The sequence below is a fragment of the Ambystoma mexicanum genome, chromosome 4q, assembly GCF_040938575.1.
Source record: "Ambystoma mexicanum isolate Mex_15411 chromosome 4q, UKY_AmexF1_1, whole genome shotgun sequence".
Classification (NCBI taxonomy): Eukaryota; Metazoa; Chordata; class Amphibia; order Caudata; family Ambystomatidae; genus Ambystoma; species Ambystoma mexicanum.
In genome coordinates this window covers 531,268,209-531,275,840 of record NC_090928.1, presented here as the reverse complement: position 1 = coordinate 531,275,840, position 7,632 = coordinate 531,268,209, and the positions used below count along the sequence as shown (strand labels likewise).

The window sequence follows — 7,632 nt, the reverse complement described above, 5'->3', positions numbered from 1 at the left end:
TCTTACTATAAAATAAAGTGGAGAAAACACAAATAAGACTTTTTTCCACACAGGTTTAATCGGCTATTTCCTGATATTCTTCAATGCGTTCTGATATTGACTGGTAATTGTGTTTGATACTTTCTCAGACTATTTCTGCCTCTGGCTGATGTGTATTTTCTTTCCAAACTCCACCAGAGCCTATGATTACACAGCATCCTATCTGTGGAAAGCGGCAGTGTAGGGATAGGGAAGAAAACTATAGGCACCCAAAGGAGCCTGGCTAGTTCAGTTGGTAGAGCATGAGACTCTTAATCTCAGGGTCGTGGGTTCGAGCCCCACGTTGGGCGAAAACAACTAAAATTGTAGTGCTTTTTGACCAAAAAAATAGAAATTGAAAGTCTCTTTACAATATTTGCAATATTTTGATTGTTAACATGCAATATATGAATGCATGTCTGGATGATGTGTAATGGGGCAATACCACACCTTAATGTATTCACTGTAAAAGAAAAAGTATGTATCATCTTACTATAAAATAAAGTGGAGAAAACACAAATAAGACTTTTTTCCACACAGGTTTAATCAGCTATTTCCTGATATTCTTCAATGCGTTCTGATATTGACTGGTAATTGTGTTTGATACTTTCTTAGACTATTTCTGCCTCTGGCTGATGTGTATTTTCTTTCCAAACTCCACCAGAGCCTATGATTACACAGCATCCTATCTGTGGAAAACGGCAGTGCAGGGATAGGGAAGAAAACTATAGGTATCCAAAGGAGCCCGGCTAGCTCAGTCGGTAGAGCATGAGACTCTTAATCTCAGGGTTGTGGGTTCGAGCCCCACGTTGGGCGAAAACAACTAAAATTGTAGGACTTTTTGACCAAAAAAATACATCCTATCTGTGGAAAACGGCAGTGCAGGGATAGGGAAGAAAACTATAGGCATCCAAAGGAGCCCGGCTAGCTCAGTCGGTAGAGCATGAGACTCTTAATCTCAGGGTTGTGGGTTCGAGCCCCACGTTGGGCGAAAACAACTAAAATTGTAGGACTTTTTGACCAAAAAAATACATCCTGTCTGTGGAAAACGGCAGTGCAGGGATAGGGAAGAAAACTATAGGCATCCAAAGGAGCCCGGCTAGCTCAGTCGGTAGAGCATGAGACTCTTAATCTCAGGGTCGTGGGTTTGAGCCCCACGTTGGGCAAAAACAACTAAAATTTTAGTGCTTTTTGACCAAAAAATAGAAATTGAAAGTCTCTTTACAATATTTGCAATATTTTCATTGTTAACATGCAATATATGAATGCATGTCTGGATGATGTGTAATGGGGCAATACCATACCTTAATGTATTCACTGTAAAAGAAAAAGTATGTATCATCTTACTATAAAATAAAGTGGAGAAAACACAAATAAGACTTTTTTCCACACAGGTTTAATCGGCTATTTCCTGATATTCTTCAATGCGTTCTGATATTGACTGGTAATTGTGTTTGATACTTTCTTAGACTATTTCTGCCTCTGGCTGATGTGTATTTTCTTTCCAAACTCCACCAGAGCCTATGATTACACAGCATCCTATCTGTGGAAACCGGCAGTGTAGGGATAGGGAAGAAAACTATAGGCATCCAAAGGAGCCTGGCTAGTTCAGTTGGTAGAGCATGAGACTCTTAATCTCAGGGTCGTGGGTTCGAGCCCCACGTTGGGCGAAAACAACTAAAATTGTAGTGCTTTTTGACCAAAAAAATAGAAATTGAAAGTCTCTTTACAATATTTGCAATATTTTCATTGTTAACATGCAATATATGAATGCATGTCTGGATGATGTGTAATGGGGCAATACCATACCTTAATGTATTCACTGTAAAATAAAAAGTATGTATCATCTTATTATAAAATAAAGTGGAGAAAACACAAATAAGACTTTTTTTCACACAGGTTCAGTCAGCTATTTCCTTATATTCTTCAAAGCGTTCTCATATTGACTGGTAATTGTGTTTGATACTTTCTTAGACTATTTCTGCCTCTGGCTGATGTGTATTTTCTTTCCAAACTCCACCAGAGCCTATGATTACACAGCATCCTATCTGTGGAAACCGGCAGTGCAGGGATAGGGAAGAAAACTATAGGCATCCAAAGGAGCCCGGCTAGCTCAGTCGGTAGAGCATGAGACTCTTAATCTCAGGGTCGTGGGTTTGAGCCCCACGTTGGGCGAAAACAACTAAAATTTTAGTGCTTTTTGACCAAAAAAATAGAAATTGAAAGTCTCTTTACAATATTTGCAATATTTTCATTGTTAACATGCAATATATGAATGCATGTCTGGATGATGTGTAATGGGGCAATACCATACCTTAATGTATTCACTGTAAAAGAAAAAGTATGTATCATCTTACTATAAAATAAAGTGGAGAAAACACAAATAAGACTTTTTTCCACACAGGTTTAATCGGCTATTTCCTGATATTCTTCAATGCGTTCTGATATTGACTGGTAATTGTGTTTGATACTTTCTTAGACTATTTCTGCCGCTGGCTGATGTGTATTTTCTTTCCAAACTCCACCAGAGCCTATGATTACACAGCATCCTATCTGTGGAAAGCGGCAGTGCAGGGATAGGGAAGAAAACTATAGGCATCCAAAGGAGCCCGGCTAGCTCAGTCGGTAGAGCTTGAGTCTCTTAATCTCAGGGTCGTGGGTTCGAGCCCCACGTTGGGCGAAAACAACTAAAATTGTAGTGCTTTTTGACCAAAAAAATACATCCTATCTGTGGAAAACGGCAGTGCAGGGATAGGGAAGAAAACTATAGGCATCCAAAGGAGCCCGGCTAGCTCAGTCGGTAGAGCATGAGTCTCTTAATCTCAGGGTCGTGGGTTCGAGCCCCACGTTGGGCGAAAACAACTAAAATTTTAGTGCTTTTTGACCAAAAAAATAGAAATTGAAAGTCTCTTTACAATATTTGCAATATTTTCATTGTTAACATGCAATATATGAATGCATGTCTGGATGATGTGTAATGGGGCAATACCATACCTTAATGTATTCACTGTAAAAGAAAAAGTATGTATCATCTTACTATAAAATAAAGTGGAGAAAACACAAATAAGACTTTTTTCCACACAGGTTTAATCGGCTATTTCCTGATATTCTTCAATGCGTTCTGATATTGACTGGTAATTGTGTTTGATACTTTCTTAGACTATTTCTGCCTCTGGCTGATGTGTATTTTCTTTCCAAACTCCACCAGAGCCTATGATTACACAGCATCCTATCTGTGGAAACCGGCAGTGCAGGGATAGGGAAGAAAACTATAGGCATCCAAAGGAGCCCAGCTAGCTCAGTCGGTAGAGCATGAGACTCTTAATCTCAGGGTCGTGAGTTCGAGCCCCACGGTGGGTGAAAACAACTAATATTTTAGTGCTTTTTGACCAAAAAAATAGAAATTGAAAGTCTCTTTACAATATTTGCAATATTTTCATTGTTAACATGCAATGTATGAATGCATGTCTTGATGATGTGTAATGGGGCAATACCATACCTTAATGTATTCACTGTAAAAGAAAAAGTATGCATCATCTTACTATAAAATAAAGTGGAGAAAACACAAATAAGACTTTTTTCCACACAGGTTTAATCGGCTATTTCCTGATATTCTTCAATGCGTTCTGATATTGACTGGTAATTGTGTTTGATACTTTCTTAGACTATTTCTGCCTCTGGCTGATGTGTATTTTCTTTCCAAACTCCACCAGAGCCTATGATTACACAGCATCCTATCTGTGGAAAGCGGCAGTGCAGGGATAGGGAAGAAAACTATAGGCATCCAAAGGAGCCCGGCTAGCTCAGTCGGTAGAGCTTGAGTCTCTTAATCTCAGGGTCGTGGGTTGGAGCCCCACGTTGGGCGAAAACAACTAAAATTGTAGTGCTTTTTGACCAAAAAAATACATCCTATCTGTGGAAAACGGCAGTGCAGGGATAGGGAAGAAAACTATAGGCATCCAAAGGAGCCCGGCTAGCTCAGTCGGTAGAGCATGAGACTCTTAATCTCAGGGTCGGGGGTTCGAGCCCCACGTTGGGCGAAAACAACTAAAAATTTAGTGCTTTTTGACCAAAAAAATAGAAATTGAAAGTCTCTTTACAATATTTGCAATATTTTCATTGTTAACATGCAATATATGAATGCATGTCTGGATGATGTCTAATGGGGCAATACCATACCTTAATGTATTCACTGTAAAAGAAAAAGTATGTATCATCTTACTATAAAATAAAGTGGAGAAAACACAAATAAGACTTTTTTCCACACAGGTTTAATCGGCTATTTCCTGATATTCTTCAATGCGTTCTGATATTGACTGGTAATTGTGTTTGATACTTTCTTAGACTATTTCTGCCTCTGGCTGATGTGTATTTTCTTTCCAAACTCCACCAGAGCCTATGATTACACAGCATCCTATCTGTGGAAAGCGGCAGTGTAGGGATAGGGAAGAAAACTATAGGCACCCAAAGGAGCCTGGCTAGTTCAGTTGGTAGAGCATGAGACTCTTAATCTCAGGGTTGTGGGTTCGAGCCCCACGTTGGGCGAAAACAACTAAAATTGTAGGACTTTTTGACCAAAAAAATACATCCTATCTGTGGAAAACGGCAGTGCAGGGATAGGGAAGAAAACTATAGGCATCCAAAGTAGCCCGGCTAGCTCAGTCGGTAGAGCATGAGACTCTTAATCTCAGGGTTGTGGGTTCGAGCCCCACGTTGGGCGAAAACAACTAAAATTGTAGGACTTTTTGACCAAAAAAATACATCCTGTCTGTGGAAAACGGCAGTGCAGGGATAGGGAAGAAAACTATAGGCATCCAAAGGAGCCCGGCTAGCTCAGTCGGTAGAGCATGAGACTCTTAATCTCAGGGTCGTGGGTTTGAGCCCCACGTTGGGCAAAAACAACTAAAATTTTAGTGCTTTTTGACCAAAAAATAGAAATTGAAAGTCTCTTTACAATATTTGCAATATTTTCATTGTTAACATGCAATATATGAATGCATGTCTGGATGATGTGTAATGGGGCAATACCATACCTTAATGTATTCACTGTAAAAGAAAAAGTATGTATCATCTTACTATAAAATAAAGTGGAGAAAACACAAATAAGACTTTTTTCCACACAGGTTTAATCGGCTATTTCCTGATATTCTTCAATGCGTTCTGATATTGACTGGTAATTGTGTTTGATACTTTCTTAGACTATTTCTGCCTCTGGCTGATGTGTATATTCTTTCCAAACTCCACCAGAGCCTATCATTACACAGCATCCTATCTGTGGAAAGCGGCAGTGTAGGGATAGGGAAGAAAACTATAGGCATCCAAAGGAGCCTGGCTAGTTCAGTTGGTAGAGCATGAGACTCTTAATCTCAGGGTCGTGGGTTCGAGCCCCACGTTGGGCGAAAACAACTAAAATTGTAGTGCTTTTTGACCAAAAAAATAGAAATTGAAAGTCTCTTTACAATATTTGCAATATTTTCATTGTTAACATGCAATATATGAATGCATGTCTGGATGATGTGTAATGGGGCAATACCATACCTTAATGTATTCACTGTAAAATAAAAAGTATGTATCATCTTATTATAAAATAAAGTGGAGAAAACACAAATAAGACTTTTTTTCACACAGGTTCAGTCAGCTATTTCCTTATATTCTTCAAAGCGTTCTCATATTGACTGGTAATTGTGTTTGATACTTTCTTAGACTATTTCTGCCTCTGGCTGATGTGTATTTTCTTTCCAAACTCCACCAGAGCCTATGATTACACAGCATCCTATCTGTGGAAACCGGCAGTGCAGGGATAGGGAAGAAAACTATAGGCATCCAAAGGAGCCCGGCTAGCTCAGTCGGTAGAGCATGAGACTCTTAATCTCAGGGTCGTGGGTTCGAGCCCCACGTTGGGCGAAAACAACTAAAATTTTAGTGCTTTTTGACCAAAAAAATAGAAATTGAAAGTCTCTTTAAAATATTTGCAATATTTTCATTGTTAACATGCAATATATGAATGCATGTCTGGATGATGTGTAATGGGGCAATACCATACCTTAATGCATTCACTGTAAAAGAAAAAGTATGTATCATCTTACTATAAAATAAAGTGGAGAAAACACAAATAAGACTTTTTTCCACACAGGTTTAATCGGCTATTTCCTGATATTCTTCAATGCGTTCTGATATTGACTGGTAATTGTGTTTGATACTTTCTTAGACTATTTCTGCCTCTGGCTGATGTGTATTTTCTTTCCAAACTCCACCAGAGCCTATGATTACACAGCATCCTATCTGTGGAAAGCGGCAGTGTAGGGATAGGGAAGAAAACTATAGGCATCCAAAGGAGCCTGGCTAGTTCAGTTGGTAGAGCATGAGACTCTTAATCTCAGGGTCGTGGGTTCGAGCCCCACGTTGGGCGAAAACAACTAAAATTGTTGTGCTTCTTGACCAAAAAAATAGAAATTGAAAGTCTCTTTGCAATATTTTCATTGTTAACATGCAATATATGAATGCATGTCTGGATGATGTGTAATGGGGCAATATCATACCTTAATGTATTCACTGTAAAATAAAAAGTATGTATCATCTTATTATAAAATAAAGTGGAGAAAACACAAATAAGACTTTTTTTCACACAGGTTCAGTCAGCTATTTCCTTATATTCTTCAAAGCGTTCTCATATTGACTGGTAATTGTGTTTGATACTTTCTTAGACTATTTCTGCCTCTGGCTGATGTGTATTTTCTTTCCAAACTCCACCAGAGCCTATGATTACACAGCATCCTATCTGTGGAAAGCGGCAGTGCAGGGATAGGGAAGAAAACTATAGGCATCCAAAGGAGCCCGGCTAGCTCAGTCGGTAGAGCTTGAGTCTCTTAATCTCAGGGTCGTGGGTTGGAGCCCCACGTTGGGCAAAAACAACTAAAATTGTAGTGCTTTTTGACCAAAAAAATACATCCTATCTGTGGAAAACGGCAGTGCAGGGATAGGGAAGAAAACTATAGGCATCCAAAGGAGCCCGGCTAGCTCAGTCGGTAGAGCATGAGACTTTTAATCTCAGGGTCGTGGGTTCGAGCCCCACGTTGGGCGAAAACAACTAAAAATTTAGTGCTTTTTGACCAAAAAAATAGAAATTGAAAGTCTCTTTACAATATTTGCAATATTTTCATTGTTAACATGCAATATATGAATGCATGTCTGGATGATGTGTAATGGGGCAATACCATACCTTAATGTATTCACTGTAAAAGAAAAAGTATGTATCATTTTACTATAAAATAAAGTGGAGAAAACACAAATAAGACTTTTTTCCACACAGGTTTAATCGGCTATTTCCTGATATTCTTCAATGCGTTCTGATATTGACTGGTAATTGTGTTTGATACTTTCTTAGACTATTTCTGCCTCTGGCTGATGTGTATTTTCTTTCCAAACTCCACCAGAGCCTATGATTACACAGCATCCTATCTGTGGAAAACGGCAGTGTAGGGATAGGGAAGAAAACTATAGGCATCCAAAGGAGCCTGGCTAGTACAGTTGGTAGAGCATGAGACTCTTAATCTCAGGGTCGTGGGTTCGAGCCCCACGTTGGGCGAAAACAACTAAAATTGTAGTGCTTTTTGA

General features: G+C 39.1%; 1 non-coding gene across 1 annotated transcript; it reads left to right on the top strand.

Moving 5' to 3' along the window:
- The first annotated feature begins 7,025 nt into the window (after window positions 1-7,025).
- Window positions 7,026-7,098, top strand: TRNAK-UUU (transfer RNA lysine (anticodon UUU)). The gene has a single exon. It is a non-coding gene; the product is annotated as a tRNA-Lys (tRNA).
- The last annotated feature ends 534 nt before the right edge of the window (window positions 7,099-7,632 follow it).